The sequence below is a fragment of the Peromyscus maniculatus genome, chromosome 18 (genome assembly GCF_049852395.1).
Source record: "Peromyscus maniculatus bairdii isolate BWxNUB_F1_BW_parent chromosome 18, HU_Pman_BW_mat_3.1, whole genome shotgun sequence".
Classification (NCBI taxonomy): domain Eukaryota; kingdom Metazoa; phylum Chordata; class Mammalia; order Rodentia; family Cricetidae; genus Peromyscus; species Peromyscus maniculatus.
The window spans coordinates 24096291-24115509 of record NC_134869.1 but is presented as its reverse complement, the minus strand read 5'-3'; the positions used below and the strand labels follow the sequence as shown (position 1 = coordinate 24115509).

Here is a 19219-nt window from a genome sequence, read left to right as displayed (position 1 = left end):
TGGACACAATTCTCTTGTTTCTGCCTCTATTTGCCCGACCCACCATGCCCACTGAAAAACAATTTTTAAAGTTTTTTTGGTTTTCTGTGTATAGTTTTGGTGTCTGTCCTGGATCTCACCCTGTAGACCAGGCTGGCCTCAAAATCACAGAGATCCGCCTGACTCTGCCTCTCAAGTGTTGGGATTAAAGACGCGCGCCACCACAAGGTTTTTTTGAGGACTTTTTTTTAGTTGATTACTTGGAAATGTCACACAATGCACCCTGATCGCACTCATTTCCCATTCCTCTCAGGTCCATCGTTCTTAAGGCTGGAGAGAGCGGCACATGCCTTTAATCCCAGCACTCAGGAGGCAGGGCAGCCAGAGGTACGCCGATTGCTGTTGGAGCTCGAGGCCCAACTGGTCTATATAACACATGCTAGGCCAGCCAAGGCTTCATGAAACCCCGTCTAAAAAAAACAAAAACCAGGTTCCAGTTCATTAATAACTTACATGACTTAGTAACATACAACTCACTGACACATCTCATCTTCCCAGAATATTCTGATTTCGATTTCAAGTCTTCCATTGCTCGCACTCCCGTTCCTTTAACTGCCACGGCCAGGCGGCATCTCAACGCCTTTTCCGTTAGGTCTCTCACTTAGCCTTGCCAATATTTACAGACATTCTACTCCATAAAAGACCATCTCTTTCTCTTCCTTTAAAAAGCCTGCCTCTCTTCGATGTTCTTATCCCATCAAGCTATCCTGTATCATCTCCTCCCACCACACCTCGGAAAAACATCTTTCCTCAATACAACTTCATCCCCAAGTCTCACCTTGAGGTTGGCAACTGGATCCATCCTGGAGTCCACATACTCCTGAGATGACATTACAGTGATTAATGACCTCAGGTTGGTTTTTAGCCCCCACCTTTCTCTATGCAACTGTCTCTGCTAGTCACCATTATCACTTAGTTCTCATAGGTCTCTAACCAAATTCACTGGCCTTTTAAATCTTTACAACATCCTAAATGAGGGCATCACCCGGATCTCTTTGCAAGACTCTCTTGGCAACTCATATAACATCATGGCCTACATCTACTAAAGAGTATTACTCTCTTGCTACAGGTTACATTACAGCCGTCGACCCACATTACCACTTAAGTATTTCTCGGTACTTCAGGTGAAATCACTAATATTCAACTCATCTAATCTGCTTTCTCTGAGGTTCCTATCAGTCCCAAAGGCATCTGAATAAATCCCATGACCAAGGCTCTGTCCTCAAGGATTTCACAGTCTCTGTAAAGGAGAACCAGAGTCTCCTGCCAAGTGCAGGGGGACAAGGAGGTAGCTCAAAAAAATAGCTGGTCTTAGGATAAAAGCACTGTCCTATCTCCAAAGTTAGTTTCACAGAAAGTCATCTTCGCTCCTAAAACACAACCTAAGCTTCCGTAACAGAACGCTGAAGTAACAGCAGCACTCATGTAAAAAAGAAAGGGCCCAGGAGATGGCTCAGCAGGTAAGAGCCCTGGCTGTTCGTCCAGAGGATCAGAGTTCAGTTCCCAGGACACACACAGGTCATGTACAACTGCCTGTGACTCTAGTTCCGGGCGATCTTAGAGCTGTTCTCCACTGGCACCCCACATAGCATGTGGGCATGTGCCCGCGCATGCACACATTTACACACATACTTTAAATTAAAAATAACTGAAACTGAAGGCTATTATAAAATCAACGAGGAAACATGGAGTCTTCAAATTTGCTGACTCTGTGATTCTTCCCGCTATTAATAAAGACAAGTGAAAGACTAATCTTTTGAGAAGCCCAGAAACAAGTCTCATTTCCTTTCTTAGCATTGTAGAAAGTAAACTGAAGGAACCAGGAAGATAAGGATTGCTTTCAGCCAGTGATGGAAACTGGGAAGCCTCTAGCTCATGAGCATTAACACCGCCAGAGATCTTAACAGACCTTCAGACAGACGGAAGTCCTCGACTGTTGCATGCTCCCTTGTGGAGGCTGACCTATTCCCTTCCCTTTTATTGGCTTCTCCCAAGGGATGCTTCCAATGCCCCCCCCCCCCCTTACTCTGACCTGACAGAATGGAAATAATCCATGTATGTGTTTCTGCGGTCTTTTGGAACCTCTGAAACACATTCAGCATGGACTGCAACCTCTTGTGCGGATTGCATGCTTCCTTGCTAAACCGCGCAAGTCAGGTCTGAAGGCGGGATGGGCATTCATTTCTGTATCTCCTAGTGACCATTCCAGCAACAGTACTTTGTCCCTAGAAACCGATGAACACAGGGTAATTAAACTGAGCTGGAGCACAAGCTGCAACAGCATTAAAGACAACGTGGTCCTTTATGAAAGGAGCCTCATTCAGATGCCAGAAAAACGCACTTAGCTGCTGCTTCCACAGAGACCAAGATTCCCTCAGCACTCACAATGACATACGACCCCTGAGTTAATCAGAAGAGGAATGATGGTTAGTCCACAGCAACTTAGATTCCCTGTCATACTTCCTTGAACTGGCACAGTAACCCTGACAAACACCGTCTCACCTTCCTGACTTTTAAAATGTGAGCGAACTGTTACCTTCAACTCCCTGGACTCGGCTTGCTCCTAGGACCTGCGCTGCTACTTAGTATGAAGCACTCAGTGAACTGTAACTATTGTGACTTGACTAGCAACAAAATATTCTAATTAGCTTCCTGTCACACTTGTGTCTGAATCAACCCTGTATTGTGGAGGGTTATTATGTATTTTTATACATATATGCATTATATATTTATTATAATTATATATTAGTACATTATATACATATCTAATAGATACATTATATATTTATTAAATAGACAAATGTGTCTATTTTGGTATTTGAAGGCGATATCCTTTCATATAGTGACTCCAAATAAAATTTAAGAATTTCAAAGAACTGAAGAATTATAGTTAATCTCCAACTAAGTGGTCCATATTTGAAAGAATAGTATTACAGTCACCCAAAGGGAGAAAAGTTTTCTTCTTATGAATAAAATCAGATATCCAAATTATTAGAGATGTTTAAGATTCTTGGAGACAAAACTAAGACACAAACCTGGAAAACTCTTTGCTGCATAATATTAGAGGGGGCGGGACGGCAGCGCAGGACAAAAAATACATGGACCCAATGATTGTAACTAAGCAGAATTCAAATGCTACAAAGAGACAAGAATCGGCAAAGACTAGGAAGAAGTGAGCACCTAGCTTCCAGGTGATTTTTTAAAATAATAAACTAAAGATAAACACACTTAGAAATAAATAATAAGCACGCTTCCCAAATGTTTTGGACGCTATTTGTACACCACAAAGCCAAAGTGCTGTTTTTCCAACTGTTAGGCATTCTGATTTTAACCTACCAGCAGTTCACTAAAATGCCAAGTGCAATGTCACAAATGTCCTAATCTCACATCCTTTGGCCACTTTAATGAACACTGAGCAGTAAGTACTGGTTAACATCTTCAACACATTTATGAATAAACGGAGAGTATACTGTATGTTTAATGCCATCCGGAGCAAATAAAGGAAAAATGGTACAATACACGTGACATGCACGGCTCTCTGAAGAACCTTCTTAGAACTGGAACAGGGGAAACCAAGTATAAGTGTCCAGGCCTTTTTAGGAAAGACAAGAAAAAGCTTCAGACTTCAAATGACTCAGTCTGTCTTGATGGAAACATTGAGGAGGAATTAAAATTTAAAATCCTTATTATCAGATCAAGCCAAATGACAGTGCCATTTCTGTAGATGACAACCAGGAAAACATCAGCAATTTCGCACACTTAGATCCAGTCTTGGGAGCTGGACAGAAAGAACACTTAAACCAAACATCCTCAAAAGAATAAAATAGAATCCGTGTCTCAAGACCTATGATTAGATAGACAATCAATTTAACTTGAGGAGAAAACTGGCTTGTCAACCATAGCAAAGCAGGCAAAGACAGAGCAGGGAAGGAAAGAAGGAAAAGCTAGCCCTTGTCATTTAGTGTGAAGAGCACTCTAAGCACGTGGTGAGGTTTTAATAGTCATATTTGTGCACAGATGAGAAGAAAGTCAACCGCTAATAGTTGTTACCGGAATTGAAGAGCACACCTGAGCAGGTTCTGCTCTAAGCACGTCATGGTACATTGTATGGGTCACGCTACGTAACCTCTCCGACCCCCAACAACAAGAGACAACATTATACATTCCAACATAACACTTGCTTGATAAACAACGTACTCTCTAGTCTGTGTAGTCTGTCTAGAGTGGAAAGAACAGCCAGGATTGGGGAGTTTCTATCAGTAGGCTGAAAAAAATCATCAAAGTGGGATTGACGAATGGCTGTGAAACCATGAGGACCTGAGTTCAAACACCCAAGACACTCAGCACCCAGGTGGAAGCCGGGGTGGAGGCACCATTTGTAAACCTCCCTCTCAAACTGCCCTGAGAGGCTCAGAGGCTTCCTGGCCGGTCCGTCTAGCTGACATGGTAAGCTCTTGGTTGAGGGAGAGACCCTGTCTTAAAAACGGGGTGGCGACTGACAGAGAAGAACTCTCAGTACTGACACCGGCCTCCAGACCACACGCATGCCGTCAAAAACCTCCACACATGCACACTCACATCACACACACACACACACACACAGGCAAATGGAATTTCGGAACCATAAACCAGTAAGCTGGCGTTCTGATTTTTATATCACTCTCACCAACTCTGTTAGAATGAGTTTGAGTGGAACATCTAGAATGTAGTTCCACTGAGCTTCCCAGCCTGCAAGTTTGACTCGTTACAAGTAAATCCACGAGAGGATATAATAATTCCCATGCTGTGGAATTCCCCTCAGGGACTGCCAGTCCTCTTCTTCCCAAGATCAGGTGACACTTTCACACCATCATCTGCCATCTCCTCCCTTTTCAAGTCGAGAGTACAAAAATAAACATCAAAGAACAAGATTTCTAACGAGGCTATCCTGGTCCTTAATCCCTACCTAGCAAACCACCATCTCTCCTGGCTTCGTTTGCAAAGACACCACACAGTCTTTCCCTCTTCCTCTCGACACTCACGGCTCCCCGTCCACGGCACGCAGCACCCTCTCACAGTCCATGTACAATTCCTAGTTCTTACACTGCCTGCGTTCCTTCCCCGTGTCTTGACTGGCTTTCCTACCAGCCGCCTGTCTCCCCAAAACCACGCTCTCTACACCCACCTCAGTAGAGTCCAAGGTTCAGTACTCAATCTCTTTAGCACCCAGTTATGACTTCGGGTTCCTCCCCTACTTCACACATCACTCTGAAAGATAGTCTCCTATTTTTCTGTACGCTCAGAGTATTAAAGACCGGAGCCTACCTGAAGGCTCACACCCAACTGAATGGTGCCAGGCTCAGCTTACAACTGCACACTGCTATTTTCCTCCCCAAGCTCTGTCTCTTGTTTTCCCATGCTTGACACGAAAACTTCCAACTCCCAGCCTAAAAACCATCTCAAGTTCTCTATGCCAGACTTCCAAGCTGGTGTCCTGGAGAGTGACTGACTCACAGTGCACTAGCAGAGGCAGTGTCTGTCACCCCAGGCAAACATGTCCCTTCGGCCTTTCCACGGCCTTGCACACGTGACTCAAAAGAGGGAAAAGGCACATGGTGCATTTCTTGAGCTTATTTTCAACTTTCTTTTCCATCAACACCTATTAATATACTCTGGAGCCAGTGTTTCACGGGATACCTTAGGAAATGCTGCTCCAGTCTTTCCTGTTTCCAAGTACCCACTACTTATATGCAAAAGCAACTCTGATCTCCTGCCGTATCTACCCAATATCCACTCAGTCCCTCCCTAACAGTGGTTCTCAACCTGTGAGTCACGACACCTTTGGGGGTCACAAATCAGATCTCCTGCACATCAGAGATTTACATTATGATTCATAACAGTAGCAAAATTAGTTATGAAGTAGCAATGAAATAATTTTATGGTTGAAGTCACCAACCACATGAAGGTATTTGAGGCCGAGTATCTTACTAAACCTAAGGCTCTTAACTGGCTGGAGATCGTAACTGCCTCCCAGCTCTGGGACTAGGGGTGTGGGCCACCCTACCTGGCCTCTTAGATAGTTTCTGAGGATCTGAACTTGCTAAGCCATTTGTCCAGCCCACCAAATTCCCTTTTTTTCTATTTTCTCACATCCATTCTTTGCGTATTACTTCTTAAACCACTGAATTCCAGACCATGTCCTACATAAGTTACAGGTTCTCTCTATTAAAAAAAAAAAAATGTTGCTATTAACATTTCAGGACTGCTGTAAGGATTAGAATTGAATGTGGTGCCATCTTTTCTCTGTGATACAGTTGAAATTCTTCCTGTTATGGCAAATGCTGATTCAGAGCATGAGGATTTCTAGCTGTTCTATGCAGACAGTACTTACTGACTTTGTAAATATTAGCTAAGACTGGGGGCTTTTAAATAAAGCAAGTAAGAAATGTGAATGACATGTAATCAGGTACAGAAGGTAACAACTTACAGCTAGATTCTCATTTATTCAAATATTTGATGTTGAATTTCCCTGATACTTTATTATTGTGCTGCATCTTTCAACTAGTCTACAAATTTCTCAAGACGGTCATGTCCATTTCGTTTAAATCCGTGAACACATATTAACATGAAGAGCATAAATATTTAAATTTTATCTCCTCAGTCCCAGGTATTGCGGGCAGAGGGGAAGACAGACACCCCCCCCACACCCACACACAAAGTTATTCAGAACATCTGTCTCCTACTGGAGGTAGAGGAAGTATACAATTTTTGTATTGTTTGCTTCGTGATAGGGTCTCAAGAAGCGTCCAGCCTGGGGCCAATGATCCTCCAAGAACTGCATACCCTGATGCAGGTTGATTGATTGATTGATTGATTGATTCATTCATTCATTCATTCACTCCTCCCCTCCCCACTTCTTTCCTTTCTCCTTGGTTATTTACAGTTGAAAATGAGAAACTTGAAAGTTGAAATGAGACACTTGAAATGAGAAAAGGGGGGGGGGGGATTCCAGCTTTCTGATTAAAGTCTTTTGGTACAGGCAAGAAAATGCAAGGAATCTGAATGAGCACAGCGATTGGTAGGCTGTGGCCACATGGCAGCATTAGAAGCAAATTCTTTAAAATTGTTCCTGTGATAGCAAACATACCTCCGATTAGTACTCCTTTGGCTTACTGAGGGAAGGAAACCTCTCAGTTTATTATAGAGTAAATGATTACAATAATGATGCTAACAATAGCTAACATTCACAGTGTTTAATTTGGCCTTACGAGGTTGGTACCACAGGGTGAACCTATAATGCAAAGATCTGAAATGTTCTGAAGTCTGAATGTTTTGAGGGTTAAATTCTGAAGCATTTATGATTTCAAGTCCCGGATGTTCTGTCAGTAGTCTGTCTATACAAATATTGAAAAACATAAAAAAAAAAAATCAAAAACCAAAACCCAGAACCTCCAAAAACTGAAAACACTTCTGGCCCCAAGCATTCCAGATAAAGGATAATCAATCAGCACTATGCTCTGTTTTATGGAAACTAAAAATAGGCAGGCTAATTAATTCTCCCAAGGTGACAGAGCTATTAAGGGGCAGTGCTGGGTTTGCACCCCAGTCCTATGGCGTATACCTCCGTATCTCTATGGTCTTTGCATGCATTTAGAGGGAGCAGAATACTTGACCTCTCTGAGATGATCATCTATTTGGAAAGATAGCAATTCACTGAAATAAAAATAGCCTACCATTAAATGTGAAATACTGCCCTACATTACTGGAAACGCCATTACAGAAAGCACACTTACTTGAATCAGATAGCTGAGCACTTAAAAAAATGGTCACATGCTGTAATAACCCCAAATCTACAATGCTCTTACAGGTATTACAGAACCTCTAGGTACACAGAGGGAGGACTGTTATTTATTGAAAAGCAGGAACTAAAATTCTTAAGAGCTGTAATCTCAAAGCATCCTCCATTTTAAAAATCAAGGACTTTGTTATCATCAATATTTACACTGGAACTCATTAGGTAAAAGGCATCATATGACAGTATAGGAACAAGAAGAGGCAGAGGGTAAAAGTCCGATTAAGTTTGCAACCCAAGAGCAGAATCATTCATGAAAAATGGATTAGGAAATGTCAGTGTGTTCTAGCAATAAGTTTATACCGATGCTTGTCATAAAACATGTATGGGACAGTATGGAGCAAATCATTATAGCAATAGCAATTTGTCTTCAGTGCCAAAGCATCCCCGCAAGGCTCACTCCCCTACTCTGAGGGATGACCACTGTATTCTGCAGGCAGCAGCACTGTTCCTGACTCTTAAAACTCTGACTGTAAACCACGAGAGCATTTCTGCCATTGTTTTATTAGCGTTAAACCTAAGAAGCCCATCGTCTACCCCTGGGAGAGTGTGGTATGGCACAGGATTGACACACGTTTGCCAAAGGAATCAACAGAACCACAGTGCTGGGAAAAAATACACAAATATAGAATTTCCAACCTCTCCAGTGTATGGCCATTACATAATTTCCAGCTGAAGCAATGATGGTCTTGTAACTACATTCTGGAAAAGTGGCCTCTACAACTCCAATCTATCAAAATACTTCACATGCTTCAAACGCTACGGTGAACAGGTTAGAAAAGAGTCCTTTCTACTGCCCCGGTCACCATGGTAATTTCAGTTTGGGAAGGATACTGCTTTATTCGAAAATTCTGGCAAGCCAGGATTAAATTTTAGGTGTTGTTAGGTCAAAAAAAAAAAAAAAAATCAAATGACCAAAGTTTTTGCAAACAATGTTAAATAATATGTTGGCTCCTTTTCATGCAGGAGGCTAAGGCTAAGGTTTGCTCTATGTTCAAGTATAGACTGGGTTAAATAATGAGCTCTAGGCCTGTCTGGCTAAGGTGAAATCCTGCTATTGGGCTTTTTTGTTGTTGTTTTGTTGTTGTTTTTGGTGGTGGTGTTGCTTCTTAAGAAGTACTTAATCTATTAATTTATTTAAGCAGAAGAATGTCTTTTAATCATCTCAGAGATGAACATTGCTGCATATCAAATATTTTATCTTTAAGGGGAATTGGCTATCTAAAGCATAAAGCCCAGGCAGCTTAGATTTTTGTTTTACATATCAGAATCATCGGGCAGCAGGGGCTAGAGAAAGAAGAGCAGCGACAGAGAACTTCCTAGTCTCATCCCATCAGAGCAAGCATGGAGTTTAAGGCAAAGGTTTTCAGGATACTCTCAATAACGACTGCTGCAGTCAATCTTGGATGTACAGAACCATGGAAGCCAGTGGTTCTCAACCTGTGGGTCGCGATCCCTTCAGGGTTTGAACGACCCTTTCACAGGGGTCACCTAAGACCACGGGAAAACACAGATATTTACATTATGAGTCATAACAGTAGCGAAATTATACTTGTGAGGTAGCAACGAAATAACTGTCGGGGGTCACCACCACACCAGGAACTGTACTGAAGAGTCACAGCGTTAGGAAGGTTGAGAACCACGGACACAAGGCACTACCAAAGAGATCAAGCTGACACAGGCAATCCGTGTAGGGGCATCCGGTGATGGCTCTCTCAAGTCATGTGGCGATCGATGTCAGCTCCAACTGCATATGCATGCAGCACTCGCTAACCACGGTGGCCTCCTGGACAAGGTCTACGTTATAAACACGGCATGCCAACTTTAAACAGGAGGGATCTGACCACGGATGATTATGCACTTATTATCGGCATTACAGGGTAAAGACATACCGAGGCCTGTGTAATACAGTCTTTCCTGAATGAAGATATCTCTGACTTAACCAGAGGCATAAAACTGCAAAGAGAAACAACTCATTCATTTGACAGTTGTTACCACAGTCAACACAAAACAAAACTTCCAGATTCCTACATTTGTTAGAGGTAATTACCCTTCTAAACTGCCAATTCTGAAACAATTCTAATTCCCAATTCCCAGATTTATAAAGCAAAATTTAAAACTGCTATTATTACGAGACACAAAAAAGGTAGCACCCCCCCCCAAAACACACAGAGGCACCTCATTCTCTCCTTAGAATAAAATTCTGTAGAGCTACTATCCATATGGATTTAAAATATTTCAAAAGTCATTCTCAAAAAGAAAAAACAAACAAACAACAACAAAAAAAAAAAAAACCCACCCCCTCAAATCACGGTGTTATCCTGAAAGGTATTTCAGATTTTTAAATACTGACAGCCTCACATCACCAGTATCCTAGGGCAGCGAGGAGCTTCCTTAATTACTGCCCAACGATACCGAATACAGACCCTGTAGGACATGAACCACCTTGTATTTTACACGGAGCTTGAGCCTGGCTTCTGAGGAGCTTCAATGCAGAGCCCAGCTGTTTTGAGTGATTTATCCACAGGAGTTTAATTTCAATTGTGCGTGGGGAAGTGGGAGGCAGTGATTATACCTTCCCCAAATCTTTCCAGCGCATTAATGAATATTTTAAAGAATAGTCTCCAACTGAGATTAATTTGTCTTGAAAATATTCTCCTCTTAATTCTCCAGTGGCAATCTCTGATCCACTACACTTTCAAATGGACGAACACAAGACCAGGCTTATAACGGAACTCATGCTTTACTCAAATTTTACCGAAAATGCCACAGAAGCGATGTACCCCCGTGACACTCTCTGTCTTCAAAAGAAAACTGGAGTGAAGGAAAGCTACTTACTTCCTTAAATGCACGGACCAAGCAAGTCCTTCAATTAAAGCTAAAGCTTGCTATCTCCTGGTTCCAAGCCTCAAATCAGTAACCTCAGGTGTGCTATTCAGAATGTCAAATGGTATAATATCATTCATATATATATATATATATATATATATGTGTGTGTGTGTGTGTGTGTGTATACATATATATACACACATATATACATATATGTGTGTATGTATATGTATACATACGCACTTTAATTTTTTTAAAAAGCCATGAAAGACAGTTTTTGCATAATGCAAAGAGAGATCTCATGTGACCAGATGGCAGGTTATATGTTCAAAGACTTCAACAGAACAGGATGAAATTTAAAAATATTAATCTCTATGTTTAGACTCCTTAGAAGGTTGGAGGTAGATATGTAAGTATAAAATGGAGACATCTTAACAAAATGAAGGGCTGTTAGTTCACTACCAACGCAAACCTAAGCTTGACTGTGTAATCTACATAAAGTATGGAAGGCAGCAGAGACCCCAGTGTTCTGGGAAGGGGGGAATTAAGGAAAAGCACCCTGTTTGAATGTGTCTCTGATACCAGGAACCTTGGATGCAAAGTACAATACTTGAAAGCACCAAAAAAAAAAAAAAAAAAAAAAAAAAAAAAAGCTCCCTTTCTGCATGAGTCAATACTTAAGGTAACCGGGGGTGGGGGGTGGGGGTGGGGGTGGGGATTTCATTTCTACAGAAACTGAAACCGAGAGGATCTTATGGCGAACCACACAATAAATCATTCTGCTTAAAAACAAAGAACACCTTTGAATTTCCTGACATTTAAACTAAAGTACGGGGATTTATGCAGTCTCTAAGTTACAGAACTGAACACTGATTGCTTTTTAAGTTAACTGACTACAACCCTCCTGTTATAATAAATAGCCGTAGATACACTACTATGTGCTTCTCTTAAGGCTAAAACTTTCTTAAAGAAGTCTAATTCCAAGGCCCTTCCCACTGCACCAAGGCTGTGCAAGGTGTCATATCACAGGCACCGGGTTCCAGAAGCCTGCCCATAGACCAGGGACAGATCCCGATCCCCCTGCCTGGGTGCCCCCCAAACAACCGCTGCTGACTCCCCATGGGAGACCTCGATGTGGGGATTCGGAGTGGCTTGGGAAAGAGGCCTGGGGGGTGGGAGGAGGGAGGAGGGGGGAACCTGTGAATAGTATGTGGAGTGAGTAGAAAATTTCTTAATAAAGAAAAATGAAAGAAAAAAAAATAACAAGTCTAATTCCTGAAGTCTACAGGTCAATGATAAAGCACAAGCCAAGATCAACTACCCATTAGCTTCCATGGAGATAAGTGGGATGGGCTATTGTTCACATTTTATCAGCAGGAAATGGGATAACCAAAGCTAAAAAACACAGAGGGGCAAAAGCACAGAACTGAGTGGTTAACATGGTGGCTATGGCCCTGGCTCATAGAAGCCTTAAGCTTCTACTAATTTGCCTGTCTCCCCCATCTAATTTCAAAGAACACAAGTACTTATATAAAGGGCAGTAGGCCAGGAGCTCTCAATGAGGGTGAAGGAGAATACGAGTCTTTTTTAACTTATGACAGGGAAGCAGGCTCAAGAAGACGTGGGCAGGATGCATTCTTAGCAGAAAAAAAAAACGACAAGGTCCCGAAGGCAATATCCAGAAGTACAGAAGGGTCAACTCAGCTAGAGCATCAATTAAAAGCCAGCTCCCAAGGAGCTCGTGGGTTAGTAAGGCCCAGATATCGAGGAGCCTGCAACCCACAGCAAGCAGTCTGATTGCTGTTTGATTGTTGTGGCCTCTGTGAAAATAAAGGAGGGTGGAAGTGTCGCACGGAATTGAAAGTTGAACCTTTCAAAGAAAGACTGATTGGCGGATTGATTCACATATGCGCATGAGCAGGTGAGCATGGCCGGTACGCGCAGGCGGGTACGAGAGTGGAGCCCAGAACAGGGTGTTCGCTCCCTGAAGAGCTGGAGTTACAGGTGTGCTGCGGGCCACCCGGCTTGTGTGGATTTGTGGTCTGTACCGTGGTCCCAATGATTCAGCAGTAAGCACGCTCCGCAGGTGAGCCACGCCTCCGGCCTGGGAACAACTGGTAACGTTTCTAAGATAATGGAAAGAGTTACCAAGATACTGCATGAGCCAACATTACTAACGCTAACCCCCTGCCTTCCTATTCCCTTGTGAGAGCCGGTCAGCAGAAGACTTTCAAACACTGACCACATGAGTGAATCATGAAGAATAGGATGACTAGTGACCAAAAATAGAGGTGACTAACCAACATAATGGGGGGGGGGGTGACAAAACACCTTCAAACCATAGTGATTTCGTAATGGATTAAATTATACTGCCGAGGGACCAGTTGGCTCCACTTCCACGTTTCCTTCCAGTGGGAATAGAAAGAACCTATGGGTGAAGGAACCACTCAGTGAATCTGTTACCTGAGCCTTACCTGCTCCATCTCTCTATTCTTCTTCACGTTGTTTACCCTCTCAAAAATAATCTCTTATATGCTATAATCCTCAAGGGAATGTTGCCCCCCCACCCCGAGGCTGGGGAAATCAGGAGTGGGAGCGAGGTCAGCACGCTGCAAGACCTCTTTCTCTAACACATTCACACAATTCTGTTCAGCTTTCTGACGAGTTCCCGCGTTATTAAGAGTCGCCGTACGAAGCAATGGAACCTGGACACTGCCAGAAAGGCTCAAGTTCGGCCATACAAACGTCCAAACCATTTTCGTACACACTCTTAAACTTTAAAAAAGAAAAAAAAAAAAAAAAACTCTGTAAGGATATTCAGAATGTATTCTCTAAGAAATTGTCACTTCCGTGTTCATAGGGACAGCAGCAGATGTTCAGCACTGTCCCGGTCACTACTCAAGGCATCCATTTAAAGGGAGGTGCCTGTAAAAGAAGCTGTTTTCTAGGAATCCTAGACGGTTCCTTGGCTGCATACGCAGCAACTAGCCAGTAACACCTGCCTGCATTTCCACTGGTGCTCCGGCTTGTTCTTATTGACTTGTCGCCAGACTAGGTCTAAGGCTATTAGAAACAAGACTTCAAACCATCAGAAGAAGTAAATAGAACATTCGAGCCAAACTAAATAAACAAAACTTTGGAAAATAGTGCATGGCAGAAGTTGGCCCAAATCACACACCATCTTTTTTTTTTTTTTTTTAAGGTTAATTGCTTTTTTATTTTTAAAGGGAGCGGAAAGAAAGGAGGGAGAAAATGGGGGGACAGGGAGAGAGAACATTCCACAAAGATTACCTGGTTCCCACAACTTCAAAATTTTAATAAATGAGCCTTTAGAGAGGATCGTGCTTCTCCCTGGTCTAACTAAGGTCAGCAGTTCTGCAAACCAGCTCTGTGTCGGGTCACACCTGCCTGTGTACATCTGCATTTGCAAAGGAAAGATTTACAGAGCTTTACAGCAGGAGAGAGAGAGAGAGAGAGAGAGAGAGAGAGAGAGAGAGAGAGAGAGAGAGAGAGAGAGAGTGAGTGTGTGTGTGTGTGTGTGTGTGTGTGTGTGTGTGTGTGTGTGTGTGTCCCGGATTAGCATCCACAAACCTTCATTTTGAAAGGTTCCTTTACAACTTCTGAGGCAGGAAGATTCATTACTGCAGAAGCCTGAACCCCACCCATCTCTCTCCTCTCCGAGCCTCCAAACACAAGAAGCACAAAGCCACACATGGACTTCAGTACAAGGAGAATACCATGGACTCTGAATGACTGTGCCTAACAAACACCACAATCCAACAGGGCCCCCGCTCCCCCACCTAGCGCCAGTCTGTGTGCACCTATCACGGAAGGAGCCCAAGAGGTCTTGTGAGAAGGAGGTACCCAAATGACACAGACGAACCGGATGAAGTCACTCACGGAGGAAGGAACTGGTGTCAGGGGCCAAAAGGATGAATATTGGAACATGGACGTTCATCACACCCAATCACACAGGAACAACAGCAAGGCAGATGGGACACTCAGGCAAAAAGAGCTTCTCCAGAAGCAGAAGGCGAGCCCAGGGAGGAAACGAAGGGTGGTGTACAAACCGACGACACAAATTCCTGGCACGCCTCTTCACTACCAGCACTGTCCCTTTTTTTTTTTTTTTTTTTTTAAAGCATCACTATTTCAACAAGGCATTCTTAAATCAGGAACCCAGCCCAAAAACTACCTAAGAGCGTGGCTAGGAATTTGGGGATGGGTGGGTGAGGGGATATGGAAATCAACCCCAGTCTACCCAAAAGAACTAGAGGTAAATGCCACTCGGATGTAAGGTGGTAAGAACTCTTCTCCACCAACCAACCTAAGCCACACATACGCCATGCGTGAGAAGAAAGCGGTGAAGCCAAGTCCTTCATACTGAATAAAGGTAAGGGACAAAAAACCACCTAGAAACAGTTGACGGATCTCAAGGAAGGGGCTTAAGTTTTGGTTTTTGTTTTTTCTTTCAGAAACTGAGAATGAACTCAGAAGGCCCAGTGTGGGACGCATCTGAACAACATCTGAGAGGAGCCGGTGGGAGAAAGGAGAGTGAGAAATGGGAGTGAGGAGAGGCTAACAAAAGCAGAGGCTGAAACAGAAGACATGGGAGAGACTCAATGCCATGTAACTGAAGCGCCTTAAGAAAATACTGGAACAGAACTAACACTTAGACTGTAAGTGAAGAAAGACATCGACAATGTCTAAAGCAGCCACATTGAAAAGGACCATAGCATACACGGGAAGCCGGACCTACATCAATCTACTTCGCGACACATGCTAACCACACTACCAGAATGTAAAGACAAACCAGGAAAATCCACAGCACGTGAGCAAAGACAGGGAATGATTGGAAAAGACAAGCAAATGAGACTATGAAGGCAGCAAAGAGAACAGTGAGACAGTGTTCGTGAGAAAGCTACCAATACCAGAGCCAAGACGTCCGTTCACCAATAGCCAAGTCAACAGAGAAAGGCTATCTGAGGGTGCTGAGGATTGACTGAACCAAAGGTCTCCTGAGTGTAGACAAAAACATGCTTGTGCCCAGCTACACCCTCCAGCCCGGAAAAAAAAGTTTTAACTGTATGAAGACTTGAGAATATTGCATACATGGCCCCATGAGGAACTTACATAATAATGTACTCCACCTGGTATGGGGTTTGACAACAGCTAAGAAAACATACTAATTTGCCCATCATCCCAGCTACTTGCGTTTTAGAAATCTACTCTGAAGATACATACACCTTAGCAATATGAAATACATACGCACAAGGTTATTCACTGTGGCATCACTTAAACTTCAGAATACCGGGGACCTCCTCAAGGTCCAAACGTTAAGACAGTGGTTGCGCATACAGAACGGCACACAGACCAGAATACGACCCACCTGTAACAAGGAGAAAGCTGTCTACCAGGCAATATGGCGGAGCTTCTGAAATATATCAAGGACAGGGAACAGTGCCAACCTCTGTGAAAGAACACAAGAAATAAGACAGCTTATGCAAGTCTATTTCTTTTGGGGAGAGAGAAGATGGATCAAGAACCCAGCAGAAAGGAGGCGTGTGACAGAGCAGAGCAGAAAAGGGCTGGGAATTCTGAGTGCGTGGACACTCTGAGAAGTCCCATCTGCAGACGCACACACTGAACTGGAAGCGGCGGCGGCGGAGGGACTGAGAGGGGACATCTTACCAAAGTTCTGAAGCTTAGGGGAAGTAAGAGTGATAATAAAATCAGAACTTATTTTCCAGACAATTTAGGCGACTGAACTTCCAATCAAATCTCTCTTGATGTCACTAAATTGGAAATGCGCATAGCTTGGTAAGCTGAACCAAGAAGAGTCTCCTGAACATTCCCCCTGTCATCTTCTATTTCCAACCATATCCCTCCCTCTCACACCTCTCAAGCTTAACACCCCCACCCTACCCCCCCCAAACCCAAAAGCCACCCTCCAAGTACAGTCCCCACAGTAATAGCATCAACATCATCACGTTGAACCTCGACAACCGTTCAAGCATGAGACAAACCCAGGAACCCCAAAGGCCTTGCCAAGCCTCCCAGGTGCCTGGAGATCGCCCTCCTTTCTCAACGAGGACTGCCCTAAAACTCCTGTGCTGAACCCTTATGTTCCAGTATGACTTCTGGCGATGGTATCTTCAAGGAAGGAATGAAATGTTAGGTGAGGTAAAAGGGTGGGGCCTTCCTCCAACAGAGCTGGCACTGTTGGAAAGAACCCAGCCTGTGGTGTTTTCTTACCCCAGTCCCAGAAGATTAACATATCCCCTTTTACTTTAAACAAAGTGTGTGGTTTCTATGCCCTGTCTCTTGCTGTATGGACGGAAGGTACCACCAGCTATTGTTAGGATTATTTCTGAAATTCTCTTCAGTGTCTCTTCATCAAATCAGACTTTCACAATTCAGATGGCAAAGGAGTATTCTGTTCCTGACCCCCTTGAGAAGACACCTGCAGCCTCTGATGGCTACCATCCATCCTTGTGACTCATTCCTCTCAAAGACTGTTGACCCTTTCTCAAACATCAGGTGACAAGTATGTTTATGACTACACTTTTATTATTTATTATGGTTAGAATAATGTAGAATGAAACTACAGACATTGCTTCCTCTTTTGTGTAATACAGTGGAACCAACAGATCATCAAACCTTCCAAATCATTTCCTACAAGGAAAAAAAACACTCTACTGAGTATGCCCTTTATTAAGAAATACTGATGAAATTATTAATGCTAGCCTATGAATCAAACATATGAACCACAAATCAAACATAAACTAACAAACTTAACAGTACCCCGGGCAGAGGCACCTGTGTGTGTATCCACTATGTTCCATCAACACATGGCACAAAATACCATCTGGGAAGGGCTTCGTATTTCATGTTTATGTAGTGTACACAGGTACAGATACATCTTAATTTACATTCAGAGACCGGTGAGTAATTCTACATTAGCCGAGTATACATACAGTAAAACAAGTGTGTTACTTAGAAAAATATATATATAATCCTGCCTCTACCTAAGTATTTAAGTTTTATTTTTAAAAATGTAAATGTTAATGAAAATATTAAATCATTCCTCTCTTCCCTCCAATGCCCCGCCCATTCCATTAGTCCCTTTGAAATTCATGGGTTTTTTTGATTACTGTTTCACACACACAGTTTTTTTCTTTATTGTTACACACACAAACACGCACAGTTTTTTTCTTTGAGTATTGTTTTACACACACACAGCAGTCCCAAGTTGTCTGTAGCTCTAAGGGTAGGCTCCTTGAGGTGTCTCCCTTCCGTGTTTGTGTGTCTGTGAGTGTCGTCACTGTTCGGGTCTTGCGTAGGCAGCCATATTGCTGCGGTAGCGTGGATGAAGCCCCCCTGCCATTTTTAGGAGACCCAATCTCACAGCAGACTTTCTGGTTCTGTATCCTCCTTTGAGATGTTCCTTGAGTTCTAGGTGTAGGAGTTCTGTTGTAGATAAATCTGCTGGGCCCGGACACTCCACGCAGAGTTGCTCTCTGCACTCTGACCAGCTGTGGTTTTCTGTGTTTTCTCTTGTAGAGAAGCGTCTTTAATGAGGGTGAGAGCAACACGAACCAGGCAAAGACTGCTAGAGAACCTCTACTAAATTAATTTAATATAATACCCTTTAGAGGCTATTTGTATTTCCCACAAATACAGATGATTTAAAACAAATGATTAGGATTTTTTAATTTACTATGCACTAAGGTTAAAGAAACGAACACGCTAATCACCTAGTCCCTTTCTCATTCAAATTCCAACGGAAATTATTTTCCCATAAAGATAGTAACACAAAATGTCCTCTTAAAATGATGTAAAACTTTAATTAGAACTTAGGTTGAATATTTAATTAGAAAATCTGTTCCAACTTAAGGAGATAGGTCAAGCTCATAAATAAGTTGTTTTAAGTTTTATTACATTTTATTACATTTAACCCACTTTTCAGGGACTTGCGTTGGGGAGCATGCGTGCCACAGTGGGCATGCGGAGGTCAGAAGACCTTGCGAACGAGCTGGTCCTCTGGCTATGTGGGTCCTGCGGATGGAACTCAGGTCATCGGGCTTGGCAGCAAGCATATCTATCCATCTTCCCAGCATACTGTTTAAAATGATTTAAAACCTCATTCTAAGTAGTCTTTTCAAAGTGGTAATTGGGCTCAGTATCTCTCTCTCTCTCTCTCTCTCTCTCTCTCTCTCTCTCTCTCTCTCTCTCTCTCCTGGTAGACATGTACGTGTGGACAGGTGCACCTATGTGTGAGTGCAGCGGAGGCCTGAAGTTGATGCTTGAAATCACCCTCCTCCATTTGTCCACCTTATTTATTGAGGAAGGATTTCTCAACCAAATCCAGAGCTCATTTCTAACTGATATCTACAAGCCCTGATATCTATTTGCTGTGGGCATCCCTTGTTGCTGTCTTCTGAGGCTACACTTACAGGTGGCTACCCTGTCCCCTGGGCATTTACAGAGGTTTTTGGGGGGCATCCCCACTCCAATTCT

General features: G+C 43.0%; 1 protein-coding gene across 6 annotated transcripts in view; it reads right to left on the bottom strand.

The window, feature by feature from the left end:
- Positions 1-19219, bottom strand: part of Atp2b1 (ATPase plasma membrane Ca2+ transporting 1) — a 112614-nt gene that overhangs the window by 69517 nt on the left and 23878 nt on the right. The window lies entirely within an intron of this gene.